At 27.0% G+C, this 19,274-nt stretch overlaps 1 protein-coding gene across 2 annotated transcripts in view; it reads right to left on the minus strand.

Annotated features, from left to right (window-relative positions):
- LOC122269323 (muscarinic Acetylcholine Receptor, A-type) overlaps nucleotides 1–19,274 on the minus strand; it is a 219,859-nt gene that overhangs the window by 130,970 nt on the left and 69,615 nt on the right. The window lies entirely within an intron of this gene.

Consider the following 19,274-nt stretch of genomic DNA (forward strand, 5'->3'; position numbering starts at 1 on the left):
ATATAGATATATATAGATATAGATATATATAGATATAGATATATATAGATATGTATACACAAAACCAGAATATGAAGAACACATGGAACACAAAAAGCAGGGTGATAGTTTTTTGTATTAAAAGGAATTTCTTAATTAAATCTAAGCATCCTATGAATAAAAATAATCTATAGTGATATAATCTATAATCTATAAACCATAACCATGCAAAATCTGAAACTGTCAATTAAAATCGGAAAAGTTAGAATAAACAAGATTAACGTGAAAAATTTCTGGAGCAAATTATTCTCCCTGGACAAATACCTTGAAAAAATATGTTCGAGCAGCGTTGATTATCATAGTTCCGCCCAGTTCTATTTTTTTTTAAATCTGTGCATTTTGATGTATATTTCATTATTTGATTTATAAAAAAACTAATCATTTATAGCTCTGTGGTATTGTTTTTAAGTTTTAGCGAAATGAAGTGAAAATAAAAATCTGGGTACTACAATCATTCTTCCTCTATCATATTAAATGTTATAAAACATCAAATTCAGCAAGTAAGTGAGAACAATCTCGACTTTATCATGACCTTTTGTTTTGCATTATAATAATAAAATATTGAATGAAGAAAACTTTTTCAAAATATTTGAAATTTCTGTTACCGCTTCAAGTCATAATACTGCTTATCACAATTATGTATGAAAGGTGAGCATGAATTATCGTAAAACTTACAATCACAATACTGTTTTAAATATTGGTTATATAATAAGTTGTTTCATAATTGGTTTACTCATATTTCCATACTTTGAAATAAGATTGTATTTTTTGGTAGAGCTACAAATGTATTTAATATATTTAACAATAATAACTATTATAATAGTATATATTTATTTAAAGTGCAGTGTTCAGCATTAAAGGGAATTGAATTATGAACATAAAATTATGAAAATGGATGTTAAGTCTAGCTCCCTATATAACACTTAGGTCAAAGTTTATTTAGACATACTTGGGAAAGAATGAGACATGTATTGGTTTTCATTTCTTATTTGACATTATATATTCATTTTTATTTTATATTATAGTATCTAATCATTTCTTATTTTATATTATAGTATCTAATCATTTTTTATTTTATATTATAGTATCTAATCATTTCTTATTTTAGATTATAGTATCTAATCATTTCTTATTTAATATTATAGTAAAATTTCGAAGAATAACTAAGAAAGATTATTATTTAATTTTCGAACCTAAACCAAATATTTAGGCAAATTTTAATTTTACTCTGAGAGTTATTAATTTCAGATGTCGCATCATAAATTTTAGAGATTACTGCGCTCTTAAAATTTCTCTAAAATACTGATGATAACGGCCTCAAGGTAATTAAATCCTAGTGATTTTCCGAAAACAGGTTTATAACTTAAAAATAACTAATGATAAAAGAATTACAAAACTTCTACAAAATAAATAACTACTCAAGAAAAATAGCACTATTCAATAAAACAAAGATATTCTGCCATACATGAGAAAACATATTTTATATATTACGAAGCAAACAAAGTGAAAAAAAATTATAATGCTGTAAATAAAACTGAAAAACTTGAGCATGTATTTGACTAATTAAATCTTAAGAGAGGATGAATTAATATTTGTATTCTGAATTAATGATAATATTTTAGAAAATTGCTTACGTGTTTTTGTTCTGATGGTAAGATATTTAGGGCATTTAAATACTTTAACTTTCTAAATATTGTTATGGTGTTTTTGACTTTAGTGTCTTGCGAATATAAAACTGAGTACTTAAGTTTGAGGAGAACGTCTTTCCATAAAATATTTATAAAACTTGTTGTAACATTAAAAATATGTTATGCTACTGAAAGTTTTGTTAGTGCCAACCAAGCATACTAGAAAAATATTTCTTATAACGTTATTTTGTGTAAAGTAGTTTACAAATATGAACCAGAAAACGGAATTTTAAAGATTAATAATAAAAATGCATTTCGAAAACGAAGAAAATAAACAGGCTGCTGAATAATTTTTAATGATGGTGAAAACTTTTAAAAAAGTTTTAAAAATCATTAAATCAGAACTTGAGGAAATGCATTATTTATAATTTTAAGCATTCAAATTTATAAAGGTATCGCACTTCATTAAAATCTCTTAAATTATATTTAGTGATATTTGATAATTCCATAAATATCTATTTTCAATTGATTCGGAAACAGGAGCAATATATCACACCTTGCTTAGTGCTATGTTTGGATTTCGCAACATTTTCATCTTGCTTCAAAAATAGTTATTTGAGTATCTAAAAACGGATACATCGTGTGAAAAAAATATGAAACATTCATATTCGGTTATTTACTCTGTTTCTTTGCAAGGATTGGTGCAATATAATGCTGTATCACATTTTTAAAATTGTTCAGGAAAGTATTTTTGGGAAAAAATAAGAAAATTCATGTAGGCAATATGATGCTTCTTTCCAAGCTGCTCTTTTCTAGTAAAAAATTACAGAAACTTGTAAAACATTTATTTCGTAACAATATTACTCTGAAAAATTGCGTCATAATAGCTCAAAAACAAATAATAGTTGAATTTGAGGGAAATGATTGTTTGCTTCCGGCAGGTTTCGAGCCAAGGACCGTCAAGTTTGTAGTAGGATGCTCTAATCGCTGTAATTTCATAGACCAGCACAGCTGCGCGGGGTTTTTCTCAAAAAGGAGTATATTCAATTTTCAATACAGGGAATAATTTGACTATAATTACTTTTGGAGCTATTTTGACACATTTTTGTTCACCTTTTTATAATGACATTTTAAAATGTTATTTGGAAAAGAAATGTGCATTTTCGTTGTATTGCCTGAAAATTTCCATGCCAACAGTTTTTTTAATGATTTTTTCTTAAATAATTAACTCTTTTCATATATATTCCTTTTTAAAAATTTTAATTGTATTTTAAAAAATCTGCACGCTGTTTCTTCATTTAATGCTTAAAGTCTAAAATTAAACAATTATTTCAATTATGCAGACCTCAATTTCTTATAAGAATTGTAACAAACATGTAGAATTCATCGAAACTTTAAATTTCAATTTTTATAGACCAATGCATTACTTGTGTATTGAACATGAAAAATTTGAAATGAAGCAATGTTTTGCATATAAACGATTTTGATCACTATTTAAAATTATATTCTATGACAATGACTAAATAGATGCAATTTGAATACATATACTAAATAAATGATTAATGTTAATGTTTCGTAAACAAATTCAATGGTGCTTGAAACAAGATTGAATGACAGGATAATAATTGCATGCCAGCCCTACTATTTAATGAGAAATACTTTATAAATTGATAAGGAAATCAATTTGTGAAAATAGCTAGTTAGTATTATTTTTTCTGTTATTTTTATCATCGGTGTTTTAAGACATATTTACAATAAAATTAAATGGCTCGTAAAATGTCTGAGTTTCAAAAAAAGCAATTTAATGCTTCAATCAAACACTGTCGTTGAAAACAGCTGTTGTCATTTAACAATAAGGGATAAGTATTGAACGAAACAGAAAAAAAAATTATTCAGTTTTAAGAGGACCTAAATTTGATTTTGTTTCTAATGTTAAGTCAGAAAAATGCAAATCATTAGTTCACTCAAATTTGATGAGTTTCTTAATTTTGTTCGAATATTATCTTAATTTATTTCTATACTGCACTTCTTTTTTCTATTAAACTTTGTTTTGAAATGTTAAAATGATAGTTTGCTAATTTCTATCCGATGTTAAAAATTTTAGAAAGTATGAACCATAATATCGCTAAAATTTCCTGCAACCATACTTGGGTACTTGAATGAACTATTTTAATGTACTTTTTAAACATAAATAAATATTAGTATGTCACGCCGCTAAAGTATGCATAGCATATTTTTAATATTTAAACACTAAATAACTATTTCATTTCGTTCTTTTCTCCATGCATAAAAAGCATAAATATGTGTAATCGGTAATCTTACTGTACCACAACCTTAAATTGAGTGCAGAATAAAATCTATTCTTAGAGATTTCCTTTACATGTGCATAACACATTAGCACATAATTTAAAAACCTTTACATGGTTGCTAAATGCTTTTGAATAATTTAAATTCGCAATTATTTGTAAGTTTAAATATCTGACTGTTTGAATTTCCATTTCCCAGGAGCTATACAACCAATTTTACTAAAAAGTTTTTTTTCTCATGTGAAATTATATTCTTTGAAATGATGCAAAAATTGTATATTTTACAATTTAACATTTTATTGACCATCATTATATAAAATAATAAAAAAATAATAAAATTTTGCTAAAAGTTATTTTTTGCATCGAATTATTCTTGGATGAATGAATTTTATAATTGTGTGCAAATTTTTTTTAATTCGCATGAAAAGTTTTTGAGATATAGCGAAATCAGCAAAAAGCAAAGTTCATATAAAGGGGTCCAAACTTTGGAGCACACTCCTGACCAAATTATTGGGAGCATATCTCCCGGTATCCCTTATATTTAGGGTACCTCTTATGCTTATGGGGAGGGAACAGAAATCTGAATACATCGAAATAAAAGTATGTTTGCTCAGAGAAAGTACGTTTTCGTGTCCTATTTCATAACTTAAAATATCGTTTGCACTTATTAATTTGCCTATTTGAAGTCACGCCCTCATGCCATTAAGATTCAGTCCAATTCGTGAAGATCTGATTAGTAGATTAAAAGTTATTCAGGGTGGTCTGTTTTTTTTTTGGAGCACTGCACATAGAGCTAGCATTTTTGATTTCTTAATGGAAGGAAGTGGCGCGTGAGACTTACTTCTGCAGCCACAAAATCAGTAATTTCATTGTTTAAATATTCATTTTTGCACGGAATCATTGCTAATGAAATCCTGAAGTACTAAAATAAAACATATTTCGTATTATTTATCAAATTCGATTCTTCATTAAAACAGTTCATTATTTTTAATTTATGTTATTTAGCTGAAGCTAGATTTTTAGATAATCAGACATCCGAAAAAATTGCCAAAATATTTGTTATGGAAACTAAACTAATTAACCCAAACTGAAAACTAAATTTACTAAGTTAAGAAATAATACAATATTGGAAAAATACAAATCTACAACAATAGAGGAAGAATGAAGCAAAAACAGGAACAGAAGACATAAGTTAAGAATGCAAGGACCAAAATTTGACTCACTTTTATTTTTATTGGGCTCCTGAAGGGAAGAGAAAAAGAGGAAGACTAAGAATTAAACGACAAAAACTAATGAGAGCGGATTTGTTTTTAAAAAAAGCGTGACTTCATGAAATAGAGGAAGCTTGATCCTAAGGTATAAACCAAGGAGTTAAGGAGAAGTACACCTTTAAAAAAATACCAGAACAAATTATAGTATTAAGTACCAGCATCCGAAAAATTCATTTAAACATAAAATCCATTTTTGATGTAAAATATCATACCGTAATTCTTACCGTGAAATTCAGTGATTCTACGGTAATTATTTCTGTAAAAATTACGATGTATTAGATTTTTTTTCGTAAAATGTTCCGGTAAACATGAAAAAAAAGTAACCGCCACCTTGAGTATCGGTTTTTCTTTAATGTAAGTTCATGTGGATTTTCTTAGAATGTAGGCTGAGTACTTTATATACCGCACGGTGTCAGGACCAAAAGTTAGTAAACATTTTTGTTTCATCTTTAGTGAAAGCGTGGTTCAACTAAACCACGCTCTCACTAGCCAGCATCCGAAAAATTCATTTAAACATAAAATCCATTTTTGCTGAAAAATATTATACCGTAATTCTTACTGTGAAATTCAGTGATTTTACGGTAGCTATTACTGTAAAAATTACGATGTATTAGATTTTTTTTCGTAACTTGTTCCGGTAAACATGAAAAAAAGTAACCGCTACCCTGAGTATCAGTTTTTCTTTGATGTAAGTTCATCAGGATTTTTTTAGAAAGTAGGCTGAGGGCTTTATACACCGAAAGGTGTGAGGACCGAAAGTAAGTAAGCAATTTTGCTTCCTCTTTAGTGGAAGCGTGGTTCAAATTAATATTTTATTAATCTTGCAGTATAATTATACCGTATTACATTTCAATTTATTGATAGTATTGTTTTAGTTAGAATTGTTTTCGTCTGATATTGTAGTTTGGATGAAGTTTTTTGTGATTAGCTTTACACAATAGTATAAGTTTTTCAGAATTTTAAACAAAAGTTTTAAAAAAATTTTAGACACTAAGAAATTAAAATTTAGAAAAGGAGACAAATGATTTCTTTTTAAAAATGCACAAAATCTCAATTTTTAATTCTAATAAAACATGCATAAACAATTTCACACAGTTGATAAAAGGCAAGTCTCGAATATAATAAGGAATCGGCGCTAAAATAATTAAATTTTGTCTGAAGTAAAAGACTCTTTGTTGTTGTGATAAATGTATATGACTTTAAAATTAAGGACACAATAGAAATTTAAATTTAGATTAAAAAACATCTAAATTTAAATAACAGCTTTTTTACCTTACATTCAAAGTACTTTGAACCTCGTTTTCGAAATACTTTATTACAATTGAAACTGTGGAAAATTTATGAGTAGGTACAGACTTGAATTTCTTCAAGTTGTTTTCTTCTTACAATTTGTTTAAAAATTAAAAATTTTAAAAATGTTTCAAGTACTCGCGCGTTTTTTCACACATTCACACTATTTTAACTTCAGCTTAGATATTTAAATTGTATTTTATGTAACTTAAAGAAGCTCGACGCAAATAAAACATTTCTATGAAAAAGAAATTGTCGGTAGAATCTATCATAAGTTTTAATAGATAAAAATTAGCATAAAATTAATCAAAGATTGTCCTTTTTAATGAAAATTCAAATTTAATTTTAATGAAAATTTATTCTTTTTCAAGTTTACAATTATATTTGTTAAATTAATTTAAAATGATGGAAACATTTTGTTAAATGTTTATAGTATATTAGTTTACATTACCCCTGTTATTCATAACCATTTTTTGTGAATAAATTAAGAAATTCTTGATAAAATTGATACAACAACTGATTGATAAAATTGATTATTTTTATTCTCATTAAAAAAAAAACAAAGAGTGTCTCTTTCAATGGAAATGGTCTTTTTCAAGCTTACAATTATATTTGTTAAATAAATTTCAATCGATGGAAAAAGTTTCATACACTCTTAAAAGTTTACATGAACTTTATAATTCATATACTTTTTTAGTAAATGAGAATGCTCAGAAAACAATTAATTTAGAAAACTGATTGATTGATCAAATAGATTTTTTTCCGGTTCTCATTAAAAAGGGAAATCAAAGATTGTTCCTATTAATGAGAAAGTCATTATTTTCAAGCTTACAATTATCTTTAGTAAATTAATTAAAATTGATGGAAATTCTTTTATATATTTTATATTTGCTCTATTATTAACATACGTTATAATAAATAAGTTAATATATGCTCAGTAAAACAACTGATATTTAAAATTGATTGATAAAATTGATTTTTAAAGGAATTCCTTAACGAGGACAATTAGAGTTGTCCCTTATAATGACAATATCATTCTTTTTCGAGCTTACAACTCTATTTGTTAAATTAATTAAAATTAAAAGAAAAACTTTCACCCATTTAGAAAGTTCACAGTAGATTCATTAGTCATATATTTTATATTTCTTAGCAAATAAGCTATAAAACAAGTGATTTATAAAATTGATTGATGGATAAAATTAATTTGTTTCGATTTTTATTAAAAAGATCAAAGTTTATTCATTTTTATGTGAATATCATTTATTTTCAAGTTTACAATTATATTTATTATATCAATTTAAATTGTTAAAAGAAATTATAAATTCTGAAAGTTTACACTATTCACATTAGTCTATTATTCATGTACTTTTTTAGTAAATAACAATGTTCAACTTCATAGCCTTGTCATTTTAAACCCAATATAGGGGACAAAGGAACTCCCGGATAAAGTATTGGGAGAGATTTGCTTTCACGGAGGACGTATTGATGGAACTTATCCGCATTTGCGTTACATGGAGAGGAAAACCACTAAAATATCCCACGTTTACCCCAGCGACTAGGAAACTCTAACCCATGATCCGTCTACCACTGAGAATATTTTACGTCAGCAGTGTATTCGGTGTGAGCCGGGTGCTGAATTCGAATCGACAAGCCATGCCTGGGATTCGAACCTGGTTCACCTCATTGGGAGGCGAACGCTCTATCTCATGAGCCACCATGTCTCTATGAAATTATTTTAAATTGATGGAAAAATTTTCTTACAATTCTAAAATTTTCATTATCTCCATTATTAACCCTCCGCGTACGGCTTCCGCGATTTGAGCGGGATATCTGTTTCGCCCCCCACTACGGGTCACGTGAAAATCGCGGGTGACGAAATTTTTCCCCTGATTTCAATACTGATCCCTTTCCCCGTGTACGATCATCATCCAAAACCATCATCTGATGCTTATTTTCGCTACTAGGTGGCACTAGAGGGTTCGGGAATTCCGCAAATTATATATAAAAATTCGTTGAAGGAAGATAGTAACGCCTACTTTTTAATATAGTAACCAGTAGATTGATGCTGTAACGTTGCATTTCATATCATACTTATAATTTTTGATATTTAGTGGTGAAAAAATTACTTAAAATTAAAAATGCTAAACTAAAGGAAACTTAAAAATCGCCCCGTATTTCAGGTCCGGTAAGTACAAAAACTGAGCCGAACGCAGAAGGTTAATATACTTTTTAGTAAATGATTAAAAAAATGAGCAGTAAAAAAAACTACAACTGATTTTCAAAATTGCTCAAAGAAATTCAGATCCAGAAAAACAAAGATAGCAAAATGCGGATGACAGGAAAATAAGTTGAGTTAGAGATAAGAGAAGAAAAATTGAGGATTAAAACTGCTTTAAATTTTTAACTTTGGGAATTGCTTTTGTAAAGGAGCTTATCTTTCAATTTATCAGAGGAGGCTCCAAAACTCTTATGAAGGTGTTTATCTTATTTTGGTTTCGAAATTTGCGTTTGATGAAATGTTTTGAAAATTCTTAAAACCCTCAGAATAATTAGTAATTTGAGTTTTAAAATTTACTCAGATGGTTGAATGACATAAATAAGCTAGATTAGAAATTTGAAGTTTAACTCAAAACAAAAAATTGAAAATATTATCTACATGGACGTAGCAATTGATTTAAGTTTCTGAAGAAGCTGGCTTCGTTTTATATCGCCAAGTTTAATTCCGATAATTAATCTGCGTATTTTAACATTTTCACTTTCTTTAAATTAGTTTAGAAGCATATCTTTGGAGTCTGCGTGTTTTGTTTTACTTACATTATTTATTATGTCCCAGATATTTTCAACGTATTTGTTTCCAATTGTGATACCGAATAATTAAACTTTATTTCTTCTCATGTTATATTACTTATTTTAAACTGCGCTTCAACTTGATAGAACCATATTTATGGTTTATCTATCCAAAATGGAGGAATTTTTACACTTACTTTGTGTTACTCTTGTAAGCTATTAGTGTTCTTTTCCTTACCACCATCATTTCCTCTTTGTTGGGCTCTTATGTGAAAGCGTATGCAGAGCAATATATAAGTAACTTCTTATGATAGTAAATGACAATTTAAAATAAGTTATATTTACATATTTACAACTTGCTTATTACCAGACCTGCCAACTTTTAATCCCTTCCATTATCACTTTTCCCAGTGGTATTAAAATGGAATTAAAACTTCAATTTTAAGCAAACAAATACGTTGTATTTGAAAGAAATTAAGTTGACAACCATGATAGTAATGCATATTAATAAATGTGCTTAATTTTTGTAAGAATAGTGGTGATCAAAATCATTTAAAAATTAAGTTTATAAAAGAAAAAATAGTATATATTTACTACCACTTTAAATATGAAAATAAAATCTCCCGCAAAATCCGGGAGAGTTGGCAGGTATGTTATTACGAATAAAAGGAATACAATTTTCATCACAACAAAAAAAAGCTTTTTTGTTTAATAATCGTAATTCTATGATTGTATTATTGCATTGCCATTCACTGAGTTGAAAACTTTAAAATTAAAATAATAATAATAAATTATGCTTAATATAATAATAATAATAATAATAATAAATTATGCTTAATAAATTATGCTTATGTGTACCCTGCAAACATAATATTTAATTCCAATACCACTTACTTATGTATATTTTTGTATTATTTATTCAAATATTTTCCAACATTTACTTCTTAAACTTAACAGGATTTTGGACCACAGATCAGATGCTTTCTTCGTTGTCAATTTTAATACGTTGATTCACTGATATTCTAATACGTTGATTCACTGATATATTCATTGTCCTGTTGAATTCACATACGTAAAATTCATTATGAATTGTATGTATGTGACATCGATCTCAGACCATCTGTCATGAGAAATGATTATTGTCAGAGAGTCGGCCTATAGGATTGTTTAATCTGCATTTAAAAATGCATTTTTAAGAGTTTGTCATATATTATAAGTTAAAAAAAATGTGGGAGGAATTCTCACCTAGATATCAAGCAATCTTACTGCAAGAATTGTATTTGAGATTTCTTTTCTTAATAAGGTTAACTGGTTAATCATTATTCCAACGATGAAGAAATATTATTTCTTTTAATTTCGAATAAAGGTATGTATAAACATTTACAAAAAAATAACTTATTAGCTTTTATTTCTAACCTTATTTATTATCATGTTAATGCTCTCGAACGCAAAATTTCTTAATAATGTTTTTAGATTCAAAGTTAAATTTAAGGCTACGGAGGAATCTTAATAGGTTCTTCTTAAAAAATAATGTTACATTGTTCTAATTTGAAGGGATTGTTTATATTTAGATGGAAAATAAAAAGAAAAATAATTTAATACATAATTCATGGTATAGCATGAAAAATTTAATTAAATTAAAACATTCCTGGCTTATTTGCAAGTTTAAATAAACTTCTTGCGCTAAATTTTTCCTTAAATTCAAAGATTATTTGCTAATTTCAACTCTATTTACAACTAATTTCAAGTTAATTTCAACTCTATTTCTCTTCAAAATGTAGGGAGAAAATGTACACATTTTACTACTAATTTCCATACAGAGTAGAAAAAGCAAGTCTCGGCAAAAAAGACATGAAACTCGTCCCCCAATGAACATTTTTGAACATTGAAATGACTATAAAATATGCTGTGACACCTTATTTTGAAATTTTCTTCCAACAAGTCTTTTTTTATTGATCTAGAGAGGATGTCAACAAAGTTTCATGAGATAGTCATCAAAATCATAGATCATGGAACAGTGTCAAATTCCACTTTGATGCAAAATTTTTGTTTTGAGAAAAACAAGGTTTTGTAATAAAAAAGCAAAATAACACTGATATTGTCAAATGTTCCAAATTCTTATAGTTTTAATAATTATTATGCTTTTTTTATATCAAACCAACTAATTATATATAAATTTAGCAAATTATAGTCGTAGATATCAGATTCTAAGGTGGAAGAGAATACGGTATTACAATAAAAAGAATCAGAAAAATTGCCATAAAATATACAATTATTTTATTTTTCATAATTTTGCTCATTGAAATGATGAAATTTGACAAGATTCACACAGAACTTACAAAACTAATCAAAAGGAATTAAAAAAAATTATGAGCAATAAATACTAAATTATGAATTATAATGAGTACAAATACTAAAAATTACGAGGCTTCGGTTGACAGTAGAAATGTAAACAAAGGGGCGTGGCACGAAGGTAAGAAAACGAAACTAGCTTATGGCTTGCTCGTAATTTCTCAAATAGGAAAAATTAAAAATTATTTTTGCATGCGATAGAGCATTATTTAATTACTATAAAACGATTAAAATTCAAAAATAGGTTTTTCAAGGGATTTTCACGATTTCTGGTGTCCACTGTAGCCTCTATAGCCTACTGTTTTAAGCCTGCATGGTTTAGTTGTTAATCACTTATAAGCCATGCAAGTTTTGCGATAAAAGTTGCTTCTTCATTAAATCAACTGTGCAATGCTACCAGAGCGGTCACTGCTGTTTTTATAGTTTTGGTTTTTCACTATTATTTATATTTCACTTATGATTTCTGTCTCATCTAAAGCAGTTTTCTTAGTTTTATCTTTCACTTTCATTTTCCTTTTTTCGCTGGTAGGTAACTTTGAGTTTTCTGCTTCAAGTGTGGCGAGTCTTGAGAATGGGTGTCTATTTTTTAAGTGCTCAAAACATATCGATTATTACCATTTAAATATTTTTGAAGAGAATATAGTCTTTAAGTCATTAAGTACACCTTACATAATGTTTTTTTAAAGGAATTTTTTATACAAAATTGGAACAAACAAACAATTGCCAAATGACCACTTCAGAAAAATATATTCTTTCATTTTTGCATAAGCAAGCATGTAAAAATATAAAACACGATCCTTTAAAATCGTTAATATTCGATAAAGAAAAATTGTTTAGATCATTTCCAATGAATTCTTTATGATTACCAAAAATGAAGTATTATATTTTTCGTAAATGCATTACAGAAGAAATGAAAACTGTTAGTAAATTTCAAGTTTCGTTAGTATATATCATTTCATTACCTCTATATTATAAAGAAAATAATATATTACTAGGAAGAAAATTTAATATTTTCCACAAAAAAATGCCTTTTGTTTAAGTTTCCAGCCGGGTACTTTCATCTTTATAGCATTTGTGTTACCTTAATATCTTTCCCAAAAGCTTCGTTACCGTGAGTTAATTTATACGTTTCTGTCTTATCGACTTTATTCTTCTTTTTCTTTTGATATTGAGAACAATAGAGGCTAGGAGAAAAATGGATAACCTGAAAGCCCCAAAGAACTAAAGAAAGAAAGAACTGTCAGCGGAATTCCGAGTTAAAAGTTCTTTACAGAATTCCAGCTACCTGGATTTTTTTGGACGATTTGCATCATAGATCAATATAGAGTAAGAAATCTGAAGAAATAATCCAGTGAAAATGTTTAACATATCAATGTGGTATTAGATTTAAATTCTAATAAAAGCGAGATATATTTGTTTTCCTTCTACCTATTTATCCTACTTTTGATTTATTGTTCATTTCTAATAAAATATATAACATATGTTACCTTCAAAGTGCTTAATTCAGTTATTTACTAGGTATTTCATGAAATAACTAGATGAGTCAGCTAAAATATATAATAGATGAAAAATTTCATACTTTTCCTAGTTATTTTGTGAAATAATAAGTTGTTCAATGAAATAACCAATGATAGACCGTTAAAGAGACAAACAAAATCAAAGTTATTTTAAAAATCAATTGTTCATAAGAAGCTAAAATCTCTCGAACAATACATTTTATTCTTATTGCAAATGATAAATAATAAAGAAAAGCTTATATAATAAAGAAAAGCATATGATATTATTTGTAATTGCTCAAATTGCTCATATTAATAACTACGTCTAAATGCGACAGAATGATGCTCACACACACGTCATAGCAAAGCAGCTATAAGTTGTTCAAAACTGACGAAAAGCAGCTTTAACCGGTTCAAAGGACTTTCGAGTGCCATACTTCATACTCTAACGATGTAATCGTTATTCTATAGAATTCCTAGTTAAATCGAAGCATTTCATAATTTATTTACTTTAACTTACCTGTCGACTTCGTAGTTATTTCATGAAATACCTAATTATTAAATGAAAAAGAGGATTTTACTCTTCGGTAATATATATATATATATATAGATAGATAGATATAGATATGTACACACAAAACGAGAATATGAAGAACACATGGAACAAAAAGCAGGGTGATAGTTGGTATAGTATAATTGGTATTTAATAAAAAATTAATTCATCCTGAATTGTTATAACATGCAACGGCTTGTTTATTTTTATTTAGTTGCTTATGATCTTAGTATATTTTGCAAACAAATAATAAATCGAGATTATGTAAATAAACTTAAATGAGACATTTTTAAATAAATAAATAAAATTGAACATTTATTAGAAAAATGTTTATAATTTGGTCCCTCAAAATATTTTGAAGCTGCTAAATTTAAGAATTAGTTGCTTCAAACTAATAATTGTAGTGAAATAATACATACCGGTCCTACTGAGAAAAAAAAAGTATTGCCAAAACTACCAGAATATAATAAAAGTGATCGTATTTTCTATCTTTATGAGAACTCCAGGAAGTACTTTGGTTTTTCTGGTTTTTCGGATTTTTTGCTTAACGATTTGTCAATGACTTTTTGTAAATGCATAAATAGTAGTAGTACTTCTTTTAAGTCACATGAAAGCTTCAAAATGGACTATTGGTGACGGTTTGGAAAAACACCCCTAATAATTTTGATCCTTAATAATTTTGATCCATTTATTTCTTTTAGTAAGCGTTTGACTAGATTTTTTTTCGGTCTCAATTTTTATGTTAGCTGTAAGTTAGCATCTACCAATTTTTAAAACTTAAATGCGTATTTGCAGATATACAAATGACTAGACAAAGTAGAACTAAATCAGTAACTTAAATGTTTCAACATTCTAAAATGGAAGCATGCAGGTAGATAGTTTAAAATCTAACACAGTCATGGATGCATATCTATTTATTTATATTTATTTAATTATTATAATTTAATTACTTATGTTTATTTACTTAATTATTTATATTTTTTACTTACTTATATTTATTTATTTATGATTTCACCTATGCAGACATGTGTGCTCAAATACAGATAGCAAAAGTCAAATACAGATAGCAAAAGATATAATAGCGCATCACCAATATATAACCAAGAATACGGGTGGTTTCGAACGTGCAACCTCCACTCTACAATAGTGCCACTCTACAATAGTTGTAATATTCTTGTCTAGCTTGTGCTACTTGTGCTTCAGCTTGACAAGGGCTTATAATAAATCGTAATATGCAATTCGGCATATTTATTTGAAACACCAAATAAATAAATACTTGAAGTAGTAATGATACTATATAAAAATACTATCTAAAACTATGTTAGAGAGTTTTTCATCGTAACCGGGAGCGTGTAACTAATAATAAATATATGGTTTGGATACATAAATGAGGAACTCTGGCGTTGAAAAAACAAAATCCTACTTATTTTTTTCTTCAATACAGAATAGCATCTCTGTTTCCAGGTTTTCAATTCAACTAGGTAATTCAACTAGGTAATTCAGCTAGGTTTTCAATTCAACTAGGTGATTTTGTAAAAATTCTGCTGCTTCAGCAGTATAGTTAAAAATGTTGCAAACTTGTTTTCTACTCTCTCCTGCCATGTAATTTAATTACAATTACGGTTATTTTTTATAAAACAAAATTCTTTAACAACGAGGAATCATATGTGAAAGAACTATAAGAAAATAATATGACTGTTTTTGGTCTTCTCCTTAGTATAGACATGAACATTAAAACATTAGACATGAAAAACATTAGATTGAAAATACTTTAAAAAAGTTACTGGATTATTTTCTACATACTAATAAATTATAAACCACATAAGCTTAAGTGATTGCGTGTGCATATTTAAGAAAGTAAAAAATTGGATACTACTTAAGAGAGCTGCGCAGTTAAAAGTACCGTCATGTGCAAATTCAAATTTGGCATTTTTCAAGTGCTGCTATTCAGTATTATGTTTATTTCACGCTAAAAATGTGTGGAATTTGAAGATAGAAGTTTCTTCTATTACTACAAACATTTTTTCGAATTTTAAAACAATCTCAGAGTGTGTTTCGTTCATCCAATGTCAACAACTTTCCGAGGACGTCGGATGTCGAAAAGTGTGCGTGGAAACTTTAGCTGTGAAATGCAAAGACGTTGATAAAACAATTGTCGTAAGTGCAAAATTTTTTATTTATATATTAATAAACAATTATATCATGTTAGCGTTAAAAAAATTTGAAAATTAATAACAAATAAACGGAAAATGAAAAAAAATGCACTTTGGGGCTACTTTGTGCAAAGTTTCATTCGTTTTTTTTTTCGACAGAAAAATGGTCAGACGTTATAAAAAAATACCTGGAACGAGAAACTACCGTGATTACACTTTAGAAAAGCTGCAACAATGTTTGCAAGCAGTTGCTGGTGGTATGTCGATTGCAGAAGCTTCTCGGAAGTACAAAATCCACAGAAATACTATCTCTAATAAAATTCACAAGAAACACGTGAAACTTCCTGGTAAACTATTATTTTTCTTCTACAAAGATTTTTCTAATGAATTAATCAAACGATTTAACACATAAAAATATATTTTATAGGACATCAGGTGATTTTGACAGAAACTGAAGAGCAAGTTCTGTCATGTTCATTCAAGGATGTTATGTTCAAATTTAACAATATTATAAATGTTAATGAATATGTAATAATTATTATTTTTAAAATTTCATCCATTTCAATGTTTAAAAATGTATATGGTTTCCTTTTGTTTAAACTCAAATGTTTTGAAATAAACATTCTTTTTAAGAAAAAATTCTTTAAAAAAAATGGTTTTTTAACGCTGAAAATTATTTTCAAACTAATATCTTTACATATCTTGATGTTTTTGTCTTTAAAAATGTCAACAATTAACTTTTTTAACAATTTTATATCAATATTTTACTAAAAACATGATTATTAAACTGAATTCCTATCGCTGCACAAAGTAGCCCCACTTGGGGGCTACTTTGTTCAAGGTATGTTTTGACTTATTATTCGTAAATATTACATACAAATAATGACAATATTGATCAAATTCACTCGTCTGAGTCCAGTTATGAATATAATATTGGTAAATTTTACTAAAGTTTAAATTAACATAGTCTTTTTACATGTCAAAGTTCAAAAACTGCGAAATCCTGCACAAAGTATTTTATTTATATTAAATGACGGTATTTAAATATAAATAAAAGTTAAAGAAATGTGTATTTTTACAGTGAAGATGAATACTTCAAAACTATTTTTACATGAATTGATTAATTAAATAAAAAACAGAATTTGTTGGTAAACAGAATCACTGAGGAAGAAAATATTGTCAAATCTACCAGAATATTATAAAATTTATCGTGTTTTTGCCTCTATGGGTGAATTATTTTTACCGGAATGATTTTGGTAAAAATATGTTTTAATAATATGTGATAATATTTGGGTAAATGTGGTAAAATTTTGTAACCAAATCTTGATACTTTATAGTATACATAAAAAATATTTATTCGGTAAAATTGCTATTTAGTTTTGCATTATTTTCTGAATGTTTGGTAATAAGAGCTATAATTTTGAAGCCAGATAACCATTTCCGATAAACGTTCAAAATGCGAACGGTAAATTACCAAATGAATGGTATAAATATCTTATATTTTGGATTTTATTAACTAAAATTATTTTGTCAACCAGAAATATATTATTACCATTCAGAGCTGTAATTTTAAAGGAAATATTATCCTTCTCGCACCTTAAAGCCTTTATTTATCCTAAATGACAAAATAAAACCAGTTTTCCCCAGAACCAGTTTGCTACTCAGATTAAAAAAAAATGGAGTGCATTTTATTTATCCCGTCTTGTTCATATCAGCGAATAATTTACTAAATCTCAGCAAAAAGGAGGGGATAAAATACTGTTTTCATAGGTTAAAACTTTTTTTTGAAAGAAAGAGATTAAATTTATAAAAGGCGGCGCTATTTAACATCACACGTTTTAAAAAGGAGAAATTGAGTGAAATACAAATTCAAAAGAAGCAGACTGCTGAAACTAAGAGCCCATTCAGTATAATGTTTTTAAAATTAGTCTTCAGAATATTTGTTGCAGCAAACATTTTTTTTATTTTTTTAGGAAACATACTTTAGGTATAAGATTGTGATATTTTTCGGGCTATAAAACACGTTTGAAAAAGTTTTATATTTCCTTTAAAAGGAGAAACGAGCGTGGTAGCAAATTGAATAAATTAAATTAGATTTTATATATTTTTTTTAATAATTTTTATTGTTTACTGTATTACTGTGCCATAAAATATATTTTTTAATTCCAGTGGTATTTCAAGAGAGTTAGTATATTTATGAAAGTTATTATTCGCTTCTGAGAGCATTTAGTTTGCTGAGATTCTGCATATTTCCTGGGTGTATTTTTGAATGTATAATTTTTATGCTTAAAATTTGTAATAAAACATTAAAATTTAAAATTTGTCCATTTTTCAGTAAATAATGCATAATGAAAGTAAGTAAAGATAAACTTGAAATTTTGCAATAATAAATAATGAATAAAGCGCTAATAATAAATGATAATAATAAATTATAAATATCAAATAATAAATAATTTTATAATAAATAATCCACAAAAAACTGTGGATGATTGAGACAATATCTCTTTATGCATTTTTAAAATACAGTTAAGAAGAGTGTGATATTTCCTTTAAGGAAAGGGAAGCATAACAAAGAGAAAAAATACCATTTCAAATTAGATTTTATTGTTTTTTTAAATCATTTTTAGTGGTTACTGTAATACTGCATCATAATTTTTTTATGAAATTTCAGTGGTATTTAAAGAGTGTTAGTATATTTATGAAAGTTTATATCATTTTCTTTTGAAAGTATTTACTTAGTTAAGATGCTACATATTATCTGGGTGTATTTTTGAATGTAGAATTTTTATGTTTAAATTACTTTCATAAAACATTAAAGTTTAAAATCTGTCTACTTTTCAATGAATAATGCATAATAAAAATAAATGAAAATTATCGCATTTAAAAGTTTGCAATAAAAATAATGAATAGTACGTAAAGAATAAACAATAAGAGTAAAAAACAAATAATGAATAATACGCAAAAAAATGCGAAGGATCGAGCTAACATATCCTTATGGATTTCAGTGAAAAAAAATTAAACACTTTTTTATATGGAATTCTGATCACAAAGTAAAATTTCTACTTCAGGTAAATTTATTAACTATGTGTAGAATGCTAAAAATAGAATATCTAAAAAAATACAATTACTGCAGAACTAATTTTAGTATTAGTCATATTAAAGTGTTATCCAACTGCAAATGAATTTGTTGTTCTAAATGTGAAAGGAAATATCTAAATATTTTAGGAGGTTTCAAAAAAATAGCATCCTTTTCTCATTGAAATTGTTTTAACTATTACTGCACTTTTTGGGTAAAATAGAAAATGTCGATGTTCTTTATTGCTATATGTAGTTGCTTTGTAGTTTGTAAAATTATTTCTAAAGTAATTTGGTATATGTTTGATATATATATATATATAT

This window comes from Parasteatoda tepidariorum, chromosome X2 (genome assembly GCF_043381705.1).
Source record: "Parasteatoda tepidariorum isolate YZ-2023 chromosome X2, CAS_Ptep_4.0, whole genome shotgun sequence".
NCBI lineage: Eukaryota > Metazoa > Arthropoda > Arachnida > Araneae > Theridiidae > Parasteatoda > Parasteatoda tepidariorum.